At 55.5% G+C, this 17,084-nt stretch overlaps 5 non-coding genes across 5 annotated transcripts; 3 read left to right on the top strand and 2 right to left on the bottom strand.

Moving 5' to 3' along the window:
* Positions 1 to 6,798: 6,798 nt before the first annotated feature.
* Positions 6,799 to 6,880, bottom strand: TRNAS-UGA (transfer RNA serine (anticodon UGA)). The gene has a single exon. It is a non-coding gene; the product is annotated as a tRNA-Ser (tRNA).
* Positions 6,881 to 9,148: 2,268 nt separating this feature from the next.
* On the top strand, positions 9,149 to 9,220 carry TRNAG-UCC (transfer RNA glycine (anticodon UCC)). The gene has a single exon. It is a non-coding gene; the product is annotated as a tRNA-Arg (tRNA).
* Positions 9,221 to 12,714: 3,494 nt separating this feature from the next.
* Positions 12,715 to 12,787, top strand: TRNAA-AGC (transfer RNA alanine (anticodon AGC)). The gene has a single exon. It is a non-coding gene; the product is annotated as a tRNA-Ala (tRNA).
* A 2,575-nt stretch (positions 12,788 to 15,362) lies between these two features.
* TRNAI-AAU (transfer RNA isoleucine (anticodon AAU)) lies at positions 15,363 to 15,436 on the top strand. Its single transcript has one exon. It is a non-coding gene; the product is annotated as a tRNA-Ile (tRNA).
* A 1,564-nt stretch (positions 15,437 to 17,000) lies between these two features.
* On the bottom strand, positions 17,001 to 17,072 carry TRNAC-GCA (transfer RNA cysteine (anticodon GCA)). Its single transcript has one exon. It is a non-coding gene; the product is annotated as a tRNA-Cys (tRNA).
* Between the last annotated feature and the right edge of the window lie 12 nt (positions 17,073 to 17,084).

Here is a 17,084-nt window from a genome sequence, read left to right as displayed (position 1 = left end):
ATTGGCCACTGTGGGCAGACAGGACACTGGGCTGGAGGGGCCTTTGGCCTAACCCTTGTTGCCATTCTGATGTTCTGTAGAGCAGTTAATCATAGAAATGCAGGGGAGGGCGACAGGTTTATTGCAGAGCAGGGACGTGCTCTCCTTGGTGAGGAAATGCTGCTGCCTGGTACCTGAGCCCTGCAGGAGGGACCGTCTCAGCTGTGCCTCATTGGCACTGATGGCCCAGCTCTCTCCTCCCTGAGCTGTGTTCGCTCCCAGCCTGCTGGCAGCTGTGAGAGCCCTGGGGCATGCTGGGGGGGCCTGGCCCACTCCAGCAGGGATCAGAGAGCCCAGGGGCCATGCACACACGTTGCAGCACCACCCGCCCAGGGTCCGCGCTCTCCGGGGTCTCTTACTGCCCAGAGCCCGGCACCCAGGGCACTTCACAAACACCAGCGGGGGGCCTGTGAGGGTCACCACCTTAGAGAGGAAAAAAAATCTGACTGCTCCAGGCACCTGCCTGCCCCCCGCCCCCCCGGGCTCTGTGTTTGCATCCCACACGGGCTCCTGTTCCTAGGGCTGCCTCAGGCCCCATCCTTGCCCCCACTTCCCTTCCACCCTCCACTGCCCTGCCCCCTCCTAGGGAGCCCTGGGGGAGGGGCTGGGCTGGGGAAGTGGAGGCCTGTCCCTTCCTTCTGTCTGTCCTTACACTCCACCCTCTCAATCTCCCTGGCACCTGCCCTTTTTCCTCCCCTCCCCACACCTCCTGGTGCCTCCCCCCCTTCCCTCACTGCCTTCTCAAGGCCTGCCCCCTGCCTCCTTCTCTGTGCCCACCTCCTCACTGCCCTCTGCCTCAGTTCTCCTCATGCCTGTCTGTGCCCCCACATGTGACTTACCCCCCCACCTTCCTTATGCCCCCCCTTTAATTCCTTCTGCCCCGGCGACCACTGCTCCCTCTCCTCCCCCTCCCTTTTGTCTGCCCCTGGCACTTGCCTCTTCTCCCACCCCTTGTGCCCTCTAGCCCCCGGCATCCACCCCTTCCCTTGTCCTCCCACCCCCTGATGCCCAGCCCCCCTCAGCCCAATTTGTCCCTTGTGCCTGTCCAATCCCTCACCCCACCACTGTCCTGCTGGCATTTCTCTCTCCCCCGCTCTGAGCCCCCCGCCACCAGCCACTCCCTTCCCCTTCCTTCTCTTGCCCTGGGTCCCACCTAGGCCTCAGCATGAGCCCTTCCCTCGCCCCCTGCCTCTGCCTGCCCCTTCCCTCACTCCCTCCCCCTGCCACCTTCCCCTTAGTTCTGCCCCTCCCCTCTCCTCTGCCTCCCTGTCACCTGCACCCTCCCCCTCCCCAAACCACTGGTGCCAGCTCCTTTGCGCTCCCCTCCCCTGCCCCCTGGGCCCATTTCTCCCAGCTACCTGCCCAATGCAAGTCTCCCCTCTTGGCCCCCTTTCGGCCCCCTGATGTTTGCCCCTTCCCGTCCCCCCTCCTCTAGCCCACTGGTGCCCTCTCCTCCCCTCTGGGCCCTGCCCCTCCACTCACCTTTCCTCTGCCTCCCTTATGCCCTCCCTTCTCCACACCCAACTGTCTGCCCCCTCCTGTGCTCCCCTGTTCCCTTGTCTCCACTCTGCCCCCTGGCGCCTGCCCCTCTGCTCTCCGCCCTGCTTGCCTCTGACCCCATCCTTCCCTAGGGACTGCTCCTTGCCTTGCCCATCTCTGTTCTCCTGGCACCCAACCCTCATGCCCCTCCCCCCTTGATAATCACCCTCCCCTTTCTGCCCTTTTGCCCCCTGGGGTCTGCCCCCCATCCCCCTCTCACCTCTCTCTTCCCCCTTGTCACCTGCCCCCTCTCCCACCCCCTCCTTGCCCCTGGTGCCACGTGAGGCCTGGAGAATGTGGGCAGGTGAGGAGAACGTGAGTCAGGAAATGTCATTTCCCCTTCACCGCACACAGGAGCCAGGGGCACCCAGTGATGTGACCAGGCAGCGAGACTGACCCTCCCACCCGGCAGCGTTTCCTCATGCAGCGCAGTCGGCCGGCGGGGCTCTGCTGGGGGTGGGGTGAAGGCCAAAGTGACAGCATGGTCAGAAAGGGCAAGATCCGTTCACGGAGGGTCGCTCCGTCAGTGGCTCTGAGCCAGGACGGGCAGGGATGCGCCAGCCTGATCTGAGTGTCCCCGACCTCTGTGCGCCGGACGCTGGGAGTGGGTCACAGGTTGGATAGTGGGGGAGGTCAGGGTTGGAGATGAGGAAAAACAATTTCCCTAGGTGGGTAGGGAAGCGCTGGGCTGGGTTCCCTAGGGAGAGGATGGAATCTCCATCCCTAGAGGTGTTTCAGTCCCACCTGGACCAAGCCCTGGCTGGGATGATTGAGTTGGGTGGGTCCTGCTTTGGGCCGGGGGCTGGACACGATGCCTCCTGAGGTCTCTTCCCACCCTAGGATTCTATAATTCTATGATCACTAGACGATTCCCTCCTCTGCTCATTCCCTCTGGCTGCTCCAGGCGCTGCAGTGGCAGGAGGCAGGACACTGGGCAGAGGGACCAGGGGTCTGGCCCAATATGGCTGATTTTGCATAAATATTAGTTATAATAATAACAACACAGTTGTAAAAACTGTAGAAACCATTTCATATTTAGCTAGAAGCCATCTTGTATAACAGAAACCATTTCAGGTTTTTGCTTTTGCACGTAGACCAGAGTGAACTTTCTATCACCCCATGTGCCAGGCCAAGACAGATGTGCTATTGGAATGTGTTCATTGGGCAGTTTCAAGGGAAGCCTTACTCCCTGCTACCTGCCTCCATCTTCTGCTGCTAAGGCTTTGCTTTTCCTAGTTTAATTGATGATTTCTGTAATTGGATGCCCCAAAGTCAGACTGTTTGGTTAATGGTATAAAGATACTAAGATCGATTGTATTAGCAGCCTCGCTGGGCCCAGCTCTGCTGGGATCACGTTTGGCTCACTTTGCTTTTATTGTCCAATCAAACCATCTGTTTAGCCACGTAAACTGAGTGAGGTTTTTGCTTCAACACAGTTAAAACAGAAACTCCCCCAGATACTGGCCTGTCATGCTGGTGATGTTGTCACACAACGACCTTGGGAAATGATGGATTTTCAAAGTCTTGGTCTCCTAGGAAACATGTTTTTGTATCCGGTTCCCAGGCACAAAGCAGGGCGCTGGAGTGAAGTCTTTGAAACACAGTCCCAGACCCGTGTTCTGGCTGCTGCTGTTTGCTGTGCAGCCATTCCTTCTACTGCTCCGTCCCCAAGGACCTGGCACCAGCAACTTCTGCTGCCCCTTCCCCGGTGCCCTCGGCCTGTCCCTCCAGGTCCCACCAGCTCTGGGCAAAGGCAGCTCCGAGTGGGGAACCTCACAGCTAGTGCAGGCCGGGCTGCCTCCCCCCCCCCACACACACACCCTGTCCCCAGCAGGGCTCAGCCCTGAGAGCTCCGTGACTGCAGCTCCAGCCGTCACTGACCCAAGCCAAGGGATCTGTCTGGCCCAGGCAGCTCTATCTGCTCGGGAGAGAGGGGCCAGCAAACGGGGTCTGTGGGGCTAGCAAACCCCTGGGCCACCCACCCTCTCTTCACCAGCACCTGGCAGCCCCACCCCTCCTCCCCAGTGCAGGGCGTGTCACGGGAGAGGTGCCGGACTCCAGCACGTTTGTTACTTTCCCAGCTGATGGGCCGAGCCCAGATAGGCTGGAGGTCCTGGGGCTGGGAATCGCCGGGCCCAGAGGTTCCAGAGGGCACCACGTGCAGTTGTATCTTAAAAAACCCTCAAAAACCAACGAGTGTTCCTATAGCGCCTGAGAGACCAACAACAAATGTATTGTTAGTCTGTGGAGCTGCAGGACTTTGTGAGCCGAGAGGTGCCGGGGCTGGGAATGGACACAGATTCGGTGCTGAGGGTCCCTCCCCCAGGCAGACCCAGCCCAGCTCTGCTGCTGCCCGTCACTCAGACACTAAAAGGGTCTCGGCATTTCCTGACCCCACATGGCACCTCAGTGGTTTGTGCCCAGCCCCAGGCAGAACGGATCCCCGGGCAGCCCAGCTCTGTGGGCCGGGCCCCAGGCAGGGCAGGCGTGTCCCTGGCAATACAAGCTAGGCCTGGCGCCTCCCCCACCCGGCTCCTCATGAGCTGTCGGGAATGGGGGTGCTCCCTCAGACCCTGCTGACAAACTAGTGGGTCAGCTAGAGGAGCCCCACCAGCACTACCATAGACACCAGCCATGAAAGCTCATCCAGGCCCTGCTGTCTCACCCGCCCTGCGCGCTCAGAGGAGATTCAGGAGCCTCCCAGCGGATCAGCAGAGCGTTCACATGGCCACAGCCTGTGTGTCTCCTGGGCGCACCGCAGTACACGTCATAAAATGTATTCCACACACGGATAGAGACAGTTGGAGGGCAGTGGTGTACACCTCCCCCCCGGGGGTCCTAGGGAAATCCTGGCTGGAATCTGCCCCTCCCTTCACCCCCCTCTGTCCTCATGGTACCTGCTCCTCTTGATCCCCCCCGCAATAATCCCCTTCTTCCGCTCCCGCTACCTCTCCCAGCATCAGTCTGTCCCATCCTTCCCACACCCACTGTTGTCTTCCCTCCCCGCCCTTGCATCTCCTGCTTTTCCCCCTAATTGTCTGCCCTTGCCCCCTGTTAGCTCCGGTGCCTGCCCCTCCTCCTGCCCCATTGCTGCCAGCCCATCTGCTCCTCCTCTGCCCCCTGCCTTTAACCTCTCCCCTGGTACCTCTCTAGCCCCCTGGAACCCACCCTTCCCTCACCTCCCCACCCACTGAGGATCAAACCTTCCCTCCCCCTCATCTGCTCTGGTGCCTTCCCCATCCCTGTCCCCCAGTATATGTCTCCCTCCCCCACCCCTAGGTGCTTCCCTTTTCTCCTCCTGCCCCACCCTTCTCCCTGCAGCACAAGCCCCTTTCCTTTTCCCACCCTCACCCCAGCTGCCTTCCCCCTCCCCTCACACTCCTTCCACCTTCCCCTTAGTTCTCCCCTGCCCCTTCCCTCTGCTTCCCTCATCCTGCACCGCACACCCCCACTAGTCTCTGGTACGAGCCCCTCTGGTCACCTCTCTGCCTTCACTTCCATCAGAACCACAGAACTGGCAGGGACCTCAAGAGTCATCGAGTCCAGTCCCCGGCCCTCACAGCAGGGCCAAGCACCATCCAGACCATCCCTGACAGGTGTGTGTCCAACCCGCTCTTCAATAGCCCCAGGGATGGAGATTCCACAACCCTCCTAGGCAACTTATTCCAGTGTCTCACCACCTGGACAGGTGGGAAGTTTTTCCTCATGTCCAGCCTCAACCTCCCTTGCTTCAGTTTGAGCCCCTTGCTGCTTGTCCTGCCCTCAGAGGCCAAGGAGAACAATTTCCCCCCTTCCTCCTTGTGACGCCCTTTTGGGTATGTCTAGACTACAGGCGTACAGATAGATCGGAATGGCTACATAGTTCGAACTATCTAGCCCGTGCCGCGTGTAGCCGCGCGGCACGGGGTTCGAACAAGCCGGCTTTTAAAAATGGCGGAGCCGGCTTTATGCTAATGAAGCCTGGGAAATTCAAATCCCGGGCTTCATTAGCAAGTTCGGTATGCATACATTACCCCACTAGTTCGAACTAGGGGGGTAGTGTAGACATACCCTGACTGGGAGACACTCCCAGCAGCCAAGCACAGAGAATTACAGGCCACACAGGCCAGAAAGCACTGCATCCAGCAGCCAAACTAGCTTAGTGGGGAGAGTGTTAGACTGAAGATCTAGGTCCCTGGTTCAATTCCAGGCTTTGGTATGCTCCAATAGGGGCTAATTGCTGCAAGTCGATGGTTTTGCTTAGAGCTGTTATCACAACCTGCACTGCAGGGGAAAAGGGGAGATGAGCTGCATCCTGGGGCTCTTCCTGCTTTCTCTTGGCCCTGGGTCTCTATCCTGCCACAGGGCAGGTACAAGGGCTACAGTTGGGGGGAATCAGGTGACACCACAAAAAACACTCCCTGTTGGCAGTGCTGGAACATGGCACCACATGAGCATGTTGCTAACACCCATGTCTCCCCCGCTCAGGACCACTAGAGATGTCCAACAGCTCTGTCCTTGCACCCTGGGGCTGTCTGTCTGGGCCATGCACTCACACACACTGGCCCCTCCCTTTCTAGGGCAGGGTTCCTGTTGTTCCTTGCTTTACTCAGCCTGGGAGTTGGGCTTATCCCAAGCAGCAGGGGCTGTGTTTACCTGGGGAGCCACAAATAGCAGCAGAACCCCCTGTTCCCACTTTTTGCTTGACTTTGAACCAGGAGCCTTTTGCACATTAAGCAAACATGATAACCACCACCCCACAGAAACATTCTTGTCAGTTTTTTTCTGTACATAAACTTGGACAATATTCTGTTACTAATTCTTTGCCCAAGGCAGAGCAAGAGCAGGGAACAAGACCCCCCCCCCCCCCCAATACTTCTCTAGACCCTTTCCTCCCAACATGGGGGGGGGGGCTGTGCGCCTCGGGAGGAGTGACCCACATCATATCCCCAACATTTCTGCCCTTCATGGATGGACCTTTGGGGGACGCCCAGACGCTCCATCCTCTCACTCAACTCCTATCACACACTGGAGCAGGGCAGCCCCCAAGGGTAGGGCTGAGCCATGGGCAGAGGCTGCAGGAGTTGAGCGTTTCCCTAGAGCCCAGGGACCCATAACGAGGCACCATGCGCCGTGTCTCTCTCGGAGAGGTGCAGAAAGGGATTGACTGGGGACAGGGAGAGTGGCTCAGGGGTTGTGCAGCTTGTTGCCTGGTTAGGGGTGTGGCCAAAACACAGGCCTCGCTGTGCGCAGGATTTGAACCTGCGCAGGGAAACCCTATTGGATTTCAAGTCCAACACCATAACCACTCGGCCACCACAGCTGTGGAGTCAGCAGTGTCCCAGGATCAGGGAAAGTGGTAAATAATCCCAGTGCCCAGGCCTGACCTCACCCGCCCCACAGAATTCACACAGCAAACCTGGCTTCCAGCGCACAGGGCAAGCTTGGGGGCTCATTGCTGGGCCCTGGGGTGAAGCATTAAACCAGCCCCCTCCTGCGGGGCCTGTGAGTGTTGCTGTCCCTGCTGTACAGACAGGGCCATAGAGCCAGGGAGAGATTCACTGAATGGGCCAAGGTCACCTAGCTAGTTAGAGTCAAAATCTGCCCCCAGATCCCTGCCCCAGCCACCGACGTGCTGACTCCCTCGCTGCCAGGGGGCTGTTTGCATTGGCCTCTTTTGCTGTCTTTTCTGCTGGGAGACATTGGGACAGTTGGCCAGAGCGTCCCACAGTTGCCATCTCCCTCTGTGCAGGTGCTGTCCAGAGCCCCGACTAGCAAACGCTGACACTGCTGTTAGGTCCAGACCAGAGGGGAGTTTTTAAGGGTAATTTCAGAAGAAGGGTTTTCTCCCCAAATAACTGCATCTAAACGTTGTTTTTTATTTCATAATAAAGTATTTTGAAACAGCACCTGGACACGATTATGCAAATGTAGCGCAGGATATTTAAATCCCGGTTTCATTTACAATTTTGAATGTCTCCATTTGCATCCCTCTCCTGAAGGAGACTGCAAGTGTCAACATGTCCTGGGTGTTGCAACCTCCCAGAACTCACCTGATGTTCCCTCCCCGCTGCCTGAAGCCGTTTGGGAGTCCTCCTGCATCCCCTGGAGCTGCAGGTCATCAGCGTTGTCATCCTGAAGCTGCAGCCGCTGCTTCCCAGGTGTCTCCATCCCAGACTCCACAACTCTCCCTGGAGACAGGGGCTCCCCACACCCCAGGATTCGGTCCAGTTCCTCACAGTATGCACAGTCCTGCGGTGCTTCCCTAGAGCGGGACCTGCCCTCACGGGCCCTCACACACCCCTCCCGCAATTCGTTGACCTTGGGTCTGACTTGGGCTAGGATGCTGGAGCGGGGAGGTGGCCTTTCTCTGCAAGGCCATCAGCCATTGGGCCATATGTTAGATAATTTCATGGAGGTTAGGTCCATAAAAGGCTAATAGCCAGGGGATAAAATGGTGTCCCTGGCCTCTGTTTGTCAGAGGCTGGAGAGGGATGGCAGGAGACAAATCGCTTGATCATTGTCTTCGGTCCACCCCCTCCGGGGCACCTGGTGCTGGCCACTGTTGGCAGACAGGACACTGGGCTAGACGGACCTTTGATCTGACCCAGTACGGCCGTTCTGATGTTCATATGTTCACAAATGTCCTGGACTGCCGGGCCTGCAGAGACTCCCCCTCGGATCACAGCTCCAAGAGGGTCTTTATCTCTGGCCCAGACACTGACAGTGCCCAGTGTTTCTGTCCCTTGCTTGGTCCTGTGACCAGGGCTGGATTAAGGCCTGGGCTAGCCGGGCAGCCGCCCTTTATAGCTGCCATCAGGTGCCGCATGCCCGACTCCTGGATTGCGGGCTGCAGTAGCTCCCAGCAGCCACCCTGCAGCGGCTGCCCGGGGCGGGGGCCACGTTAACCCCTGCAGCGCTGGCCAGCAGCGCCCTCCCCCCATGGCTGCGGGGCCCTGCATGGCCAAGCTCAGCCTGCCCCAGGTGCCCTAAGGATGCCCACCAGCAGCGGTAGCCGGGCTGGGCCAGGCATGTGCATCCTGCCACCGCCAGCTACATGCATGCGCCCTCCTCCAACCCGGGGCGCAATTGAACTGTCAGCCCGGGGCACCGGAATGGCTCGGTCCGGCCCTGCCTGTGATATGTCCCTGAAGGGGTCTCTGGGGGCTTGTGCCTGTGACATGGCTCTCCGGAAGGCAGAAGTGCTCCATCTTAGGCAAATGACCCAGAAACAACACTTTACAGCAGCAAACACGAGAACAGCTCTTGGTCCTCATCCCTGAGCCACACAGAGTATCCAGAAGCCACTTCCCCACCTCTCCCTTGGCTGCTCTAGAGCTTAGCCCAAAGTCCGATAAACTCTGCTCTCCCACCCAACAACCTCTGGGACTCCTCTCCCACCCAGCTCCTCATGCCACGGAGAGCACAGGGCAGCCACTACCCCAGAGTCACCACTTCTGGTCTCTGCCAAATGGCCAAGAAGTTCTGCTTTACCCAAACCACACAGGCACCCTCTCACCTCTGGCCTCTGGCCAGCCTCATGGCAGAAATGGGCTTCCCTCACTAATTTTCCCAGCATCTCTGCAGGTAGGCATTGGTGGTATAGTGGTGAGCATAGCTGCCTTCTAAGCAGTTGGCCTGGGTTTAATTCCCAGCCAATGCAATGTAAAGAGGGAGCATCAAAACTCCTTGCTTGGTTTTTACTTGAACCCTGAAAAAACAGGCACAAATGGGTCCTGCAGCTGTGGGCTTCCTCTCACAGCTCTTTATCCTCTCCGAGAGCATGCACAGTAATGTGGTTCCTCCCTCACATACCTCTGCTGTGATTCCTTGACCTTGGCTCTAGGATGCTCAGGGAGGTGGCCTTTCTTTGCTAGACCATTGGCCATTCTGCCATAAATGTCCACATTTCTCCGCATGGACTGCAGAGACTCCTCCTCGGACCACAGCTCCAAGACGGTCCATCCCAGACAATGACAGTGCCTGGCGTTTGCTGCCCCTTGCTTGATTTGATTCCCAGCCAATGCAAGGTGGGAAGGGAACAGGCAACCTCCTGGGGGAGATCTTATTTAACCCTGAACCACAGGCACAGGTGGGTCCCACAGCCAAGGGCTCCCTCTCACTGCTTTTCGTGGGGAGCAGCTCAAACAAAACTAATTCAGCTGTTGTAGGGTCTGCATGGGGCTTGTACCCGTGACATGGGCATTATTAGCATCAAGCTCTAAACAGCTGAGCCAGCAGGCCCATGAGTGGCCCCACAATAGAGGGAAGAGAAGAGTTTTCCCTGCTATTGGGGAAAGCCGGCCAGGTCAAAGGCCTTTCAGCCACTCAGTCTGGAGCCTCCTCCTACCAATTTTCTGGACTGTTTCCTGAAAAGCTCTCAGCCTTTTGCCTGTTTCTGCTTCCCTGTGCATAGCAGGCAGCTAAAGTAGAGGGGCAGGGGTAGAACAGTCACCCCAGCAAATATATCTGTGGCCAGCACAAGGATTGAACCCATGACCTTGCTAGTACCATGCACTAACCAACTGAGCTAGCCAGCCAACCGAAATATAGGTTCCAAATAGCCCTTTCAGAAAGGCACGTCCGGCAGCTGAAGGGCTGTCTCTGCAGCTGCCAATGGCTCTTCTCTGACAGGGCCACTGTGATGTGAGCTGGCTCATCCAGCTGGTTTGAGGGTTGGTCAAGGTGGCTGGCGGCTGGCATGGTGCACTGAGACCCAGGGCAAAGAGGCAGCTGGAATCTCTTGCTGCCAACACCTTGCCTCCCAGCTTCTTCCCTGTCGGCAGCAGCCGCAGCCCCTTTCGGCCCCTGGGTCAGCCCAGGAAGGGAGGCAGGAATGGGGCCAAGTAGGGAGTCAGGCTGAGGGGGGCAGGCAAAGCTCATCTTGCCTTCAAGGGCCAGTGGCAACAGCTTCTCTCTTGTGCGCTGCTGAGGAGAAAAATGCCCTGAGCAGGACCATAAAGACCAATTTAAAAGAGAATTTAGACGGGGGCACCAAGGGGACAAGAGTCAGAGTCTGGCAGCTTCTGGGACACAGGAGAGGCCTCCCCTGGCCACCCATGGAACTGCTGGCTCAGGAAAAGGCTGATTGGGGAGGAGCAGTGGGAAGAAGGAAACCACAAGCCTGGAGCAGGTGCAGAGGCTGCTGTGACTGGCACTGGCAAGGCAGGGCTCTGACTGCAATTGCTGGGACAGGAGAGCCAGCACCACATGCCCTTGTTATTCCCTGGGGGTGTCCGTGCTCAGAGAGTCTGAGGGTGCAACCTCTGCAGCTCCTGCAGCCATGGAGAGTGAGGGTCTGTGGGCATCAGGTGCTTAACCCGCAGTTCCATGGGTGGCCAGAGGAGGCCTCTTCTGTGCCCCAGAAGGACATAGGAAAATGCAAGCACGGGCTGCAATAAGACACCACCTGGCATAGAACCCAGGACCTTCTGTTTACAAAACAAACACTTTAGCCAGCTGAGCCATGGTGCCCTTCTCAGGGTGTTGGGTGAATCTCCTTTATGGTCCCAGACAACACCTTTGACTCCCAAAGTGCAGCAATTTCCTTCCAGCCCTGGCAGTGTCTGCGGCTGAGTTGCACAAAGGAAGATACAAGATCCCTGGGGGGGTCTTTGCCGGATGAACGTGCCTGAGGAAAGACGCCGGAAGCGCAACAGACACACAAAAGGGGACGTGGGACAGTTTGAGTCACACACACGGCAGGTGGTGCAGCTCAGCCAGGGACCTTATCCACTCACAGAGCTTCACAGCTTCTCCACCCCCCAAATCCCACCAGGCAAACTGCCCCATGGGCCTCGCCCGCACCATGCTCAGGGCCTGGGGATTGTCTGTCAGTTTGCCAGAGCAAATAACTAGCCCCCCACTGCTCTGGAGTCTCTGCCTCTCATGGGCCTTCTCATCCTCAGGCTCCGCTTTGTCTCCAGACAGACCCTTCTACAGCCACCTCCATCTGGCTGTCACTCCTGGGCCTTCTAGAGCAAAATGTGCCCCTTCATTCTGACTTTGGATACCTGGGCTTTTAGCAACCAGATCTGCACCTAACACCAGCACTTGCTAGTGAGGGGTCTGAACAGTTTCTGTAGACAAGGAGACAGCAACTGCCCATCACCCTTGCCAACTACTTCAGAGAGCAGAAGAACTCTTTGCCAGTGAAAGGAAACTGTCACCCCAGCTGGGAATTGAACCCACAATACCTGACTCAGGAAGCCAGTGCCTTGTCCATTAGGCCCATGCATCACACAGAAAAAACTGCCAGGGAAAGAAATTCACCCTCCTAAATGGCCCTTCTTCAACTTTTAGCTCCTGATTAAGCCCCTGTGAAGAAGCCAGATACACAGGAAGGACTGATCACACCCCTCTGAAAATCAGCTTTCCATGGGTATCTGTAGCTGGCTCCAAGTCATGGGCCTTGACGTCTCGTCTCCCTCCCGAAACCAGGGAAGTGTCTCCCACGGCTACAGCCTCCTGAGGCTCTATGGCCGTGTCTGTACAGCAGGACAGCAACACTCACAGGCCCCAATATGTCCCCGTGAGCAGCCTCTGATGTTCCCTGGTTGAGCCCCAGAACCAGCCCTGAGTGACGGGGGCTGAGGGGGAGCAGCTCACACATGCCAAGGGGCTGGCCAGGGGCAGGACATGAGCCCTGGGAGGCAGCAGTGACATCACAAGGGCCTTGTGCAGCACCTCAGCTCATTGGTTGGGAGGCAGTGACCTCACAGAGGGACCATGGCAACAGCCAGGTGGGACAGGCTGCAGGGCTGGGGCATCTCAGAGACCCCCATGGCCTGGCTGCCTGGAATCTCCTCTGTGAGGTTTCCCCTGAGCCTCAGTCCTGGCTGAAGCCTGGCTACAGAGAGAGGAGGCCAATGCGAACAGCCCTATGGAAAGCGGGAGTCAGTACATCGGTGGGTGGAGCAGGGAGCTGCGGGCAGAGTTCAGCTCTAACTCACTAGGGGTGCATCCCATAGTTCAAAATAATCAATGCGCCTATTTTGAAATAGCTTATTTTGTAATTTGGGGCTGGCTACACAGCACTTACTTCGAAATAAATCACAAGTGGCCCTTTCCGAAAGAAGCCTTGGGCATCTGCAGGAACCTTGTGGGCTCTGGAACAATGTGCATGGAGCAGGAGAGCTTTTTTTTTTTGTCCCAGCAGGGGAATTAGCTCAAGTGGTAGAGCGCTCGCTTAGCATGTGAGAGGCAGTGGGATCGATGCCCACATTCTCCAACTGCAGCTCAGTTCTTATCCCTTACTTTAAGGGTCAGGGGCTCAGTGGCCCCCTCCCTCTTCCTACCTGCTCTCCCAAATAGACGGACTTGGCTGCCCCTTTCTTTCCCCCCAGCAATTGCCATGCTGCAAAGCAGAGAGTGGAGATTTCAGATTCAGCTAACCAGCAGGCTCTGTGGTGCAATAGAAAGCATGTTGGACTTTTAAGCTGTAGTGGTTAACCTGAGCCCAGCAAGACATTTAAAGGCTTTGGGTTCAAGTCCCACCAGAGTCAGTTTAGCTGCTTTCTCATTTCCAGGGCACCTTTTACAGACCAGGCAGACCCCAGTTCCCAGCAGACCCCAGTGAGGGTGGAGGGAAGGGCTGGTTCTTGGGGCTGGGCTGAGGGTTGTTCTGAAAGGCTGCAGGTGCCGTTAGACCATTTTGTCCCTCCCTGTCTCCTACCAGTGCTGAGCAACACTCAGGCTGTGTCTACACTGCACTGCTCTTCTGGAAAAAGCTACGCACATTTCAAAACCCAATTTGTGCAGCTTTTTCTTCTGCTTTTTTTGGAAGAAGCTTTTCTGACATTTGGCCTGTTACAATGGGCAAGTCACACAAGGGAGGCAGCAGGCAGAACCTGCCCAATGCACCAGCCTTCCAGGGCAGGGGAGGCCAAGCCACAAGCCTCCAGTTGCTGCCTGGCCTGATTCATCTCCCTTCCCCAGGCTGGCACCAAGGGGCATTCTCAGCTGATGTCACTCCCCTGTCACGTGGGTGTTGGGCTCAGAAACAGGCTAGTAAGCAGCAGTTGCACTTACCTGGGCACCCAGGGGAGCAGCAATAAGAGCAGAGCCTGTCTTTCAACCAGGGACCTTTTGCATGTTAGGCAACAGCGAAAATCACTACATCACAGAAACACACTTTGGCTTTGGGGGAACTTGTCTGACTGTTACTCAGTCCTTTGAACACCCTGCTCTGTGGGGGAGGGGAATGCACCTTGTGAACACTCCACCACTTTTTCTCAGGGAAGCCACTAACTGGAACTGCCAGCTCCTCATTTCCTCACCAGCCCCTTGAGATTTGTAGCTCAAAGCTGGAGCTGCTGTGGAAGGAGGTGAAGCTACAGAAGCTGACAGGGGACAATCAGCAGGCCAAAGGTTATTTTTTCTCCTCCCTGGGCTGATGTGGAGAAGAAAATCCTCTTCCCTTCTCCTCAGAAAATGGAACTTGCAGCTTGTTTTTTCCTTGCTTCTACTAAAGCTGGACCCCAGGACTAGACTTTTTCTTTCTAAAACCCTGGTAAAAGCTGAGAGTGAATTGCTTGTAGGCTGAGAATGTGAGTTAAAGAAGGGCATCACCCAGCATGGGGATTGAACCCATAAACCTGAGATTAAGAGTCTCATGCTTTATCAATTGAGCTAGCCAGGCTGTGTGCAGCAGCTTTCCTTATATGCCATCATAGGGTAACAGGAACTGAGAGTTCTCAAGTGCCTGACTCAAGGCTCTTTCTTGCCCCTAATGGAGGGTTCTGGTCTGTGGGGAGGTTTGAGCACAAATCCCCCTCCTGACACACCCACTTCTTTCCCCACAAGGAACGGCTCCATTTCCATCTCTCCAGCGACAGGAGAAGGGGACGGTTTCAGGATTTCTTTTACCACTGCAGCATGGGGAGATGGAGGGAATTCAAACTCCTTTGCAAGCTTTGTTCTTCTGGCACCAAGTGTGACAGGAGGGTGACATGCCATGCTGACCGCCAGCAACCATGACCAAACCTCTGAGAAGGAAAATGTATTTTGTTAAAAGGAACAATGTGAAGTGTGTATGCAACTGACTGAACGTGACCTTGCGTTGTGTGTGAGGGTGTGTCTAGACTACTGAGTTTTGTTGACAAAAGTGGACTTTTGTCGACAAAACTATACCAACGTCTACACTACCGCTGAGTTCTGTCAACATAACGTCGACAGAACTCAGCAGTTTTGTCAACGCTGGTATACTTCATTTTACGAGGCATAACACCTTCGGTCGACAGAGTTCTGTCGACAGAAGGTGTTATTGCCTGTAGGGTTGCGTCTAGACTACAGGGTTCTGTCAACAAAGCAGCTTGCTTTGTTGACAGAACTCAATGTGCAAACTTCTGTCGACAAAACCCGGTAGTCTAGACGTACCTACTAAAACCAGCCTGATCTAGCTTTTCTGCTGCAAGGATGAGACTAACACCCATGTAACTAAGTTTATCTCTGCATATTGAGATAAAAGTAGCTTTAAGCATTAAGCCAATTGTAACGCTGTCACTAGCTTATGTGATGTCTATTCTATTTTGTGTGCAACCATGAATGTATATAAGGTTACCATGGACATTTGATTTTGGAAGTCTTTCTTTTGAAACTTCCCACAGCTCTTAATAAAAGTGTTTCTCTCCTTCCAACCCTGAGTCTGGATTTCCGTGACACCTCAAACCAGCTGGACTAGCCAGCCCACGTCACAGTGAGTCACTAGTGGCACTGTCAGAGAAGAGCCATTGGCAGCTCCAGTCATCCCGGCAACTGCTGGAGGTGCCTTTCTGAAAGGGCCATTTGTGAGCTGATTCTTGGCAGGCCGGCTAGCTCAGTTGGTTAGAGCGTGGTGCTAATAACACCAAGGTTGTGGGTTCAAGCCCCATGCTGGCCACTGAGATGTTTGCTCTGGTGATTGTCCTCACCAACCCTTTAGCTGCCTGCTATGGACAGGGAAGCAGAGACAGACAAGAGGCTGAGACCTTTGCAGGAAGCAGAGCAGAGAGCTCATAGGAGGAGGCTCCAGCCTGCACAGCCCCAGTGGCTAAAAGGGCCTTGGCCTGGCCTGCTTTCCCTAATGGCAGGGAAAACTCTTCTCTTCCCTCCATTGCCCCAGTGGGGTGACATGATTCCCAAATTCCTGCTGCTGCAGTGGCTGCCCTGAGGCTCCCTGCAGCCCAAGCCACAGAGGGAGGCTCTATATGTCCAGGAGGCCTGGGGCATGTGCCTGGCCCACAACACTGCAGCCAACCACCTGGTCACCTGCGTCAGCAGCCCACTGTGGCCGTGTTCCTGTGCAAGAAGCCACCAGTGCAGACAGAGCCTTTGTGTTTAGAGCCGTTCGGCTGCTTATTGTCATGGGGGTTCCTTGTGCATGAAGGAGCAGTGTGATAGTCCACGCTTAGCCTCATTGGCATATTGCTTGCTCAAGAACCCGTCAGTGTAAACATGGCCCCTGTGCTTTCTGTCTAAGCTTAAAAAATGTTGTGCAAAGCAGGAAGATTCTAGAGCCTTCCTCGGCAAGTGAGTCTGAATTCTGCACCACGACCTCAGTGGGACCCGCTGGCGAAATACTGGTTTGCTGCAAATCCTTGGTAATGCCAGTGTTTGGCTTCCTTGGCTATGTCTGCACCGCACATTGTTGTGCAATAAGATACGCAAATGAGGTGTGGGGATGAATATTGCCACACCTCATTTGCATACCTAATGAGCCATCATTTTTGCAGCAGAGACTTTTGTGCAAGAAGAAGCTGTCTACACTGCTCCTTCTTGCACAAAAAAATCGTCTTATGCAGAGCTGTTCCGCCGCTTATTTTCAGGAATCCTCGTGCCAGTTGGCAGAAAAACCCAGTTCTGAGCAATCTCTGAGTGGCCGGTGCCTGAGGGGATCCAACATGGATCCCTAGGTTACAGGTCACAAGCACCATTTAGTGGCCCCAGTTACTGACCTAAACACCATCATAACACGACGGCTACGTCAACACTGCAGCCTTCTTGTGTAAGAACTGTTTTGCGTAAGCGTTCTTGTGCAAAAGGTCTTCCACAAGAACACGTCCACACTGCCAAGTGCTTTGCACAAGAGATGTGCTTTTGTGCAAGAGCGTCCATGGCAGTGTGGTTGCTCTCTTGTGCAAGAAAACTCTGATGGGCATTTTAGCCATACAGGTTTATTGCACAAGAAATTCATGTTGCCTGTCTACACTGCCCTCTTGTGGAAGAGCTCTTGTGCAAGAGGGCTTATTCCTCATGGGGAGAGGAATAACTCTTCTGGAAGAAGCCCTGTTTTCCAACGCTGTAGTGCAAATTTACTTATGCAAGAACACTCATGCTGTGCTCTGCATGTTTTTGTGCAAGAACATTGAGCAAAAACCCTGCCATGTAGAGGTAGCCTACAGGTTTGTATTCATTCAAAGAGTTCACATACAAAGGAAGTGTCTCTATTAAATAGACACTCTTGCAGGGGGCACTTGGATTTGAACCAAGGACCATGTGATCTGCAGTCAAACACTCTGCCACTGAGCTACACCCCCATATGAAAAAAA

This window comes from Pelodiscus sinensis, chromosome 19, assembly GCF_052426305.1.
Source record: "Pelodiscus sinensis isolate ZL-2025 chromosome 19, ASM5242630v1, whole genome shotgun sequence".
NCBI lineage: Eukaryota > Metazoa > Chordata > Testudines > Trionychidae > Pelodiscus > Pelodiscus sinensis.
This window is presented reverse-complemented; position numbering and strand designations above follow the sequence as displayed.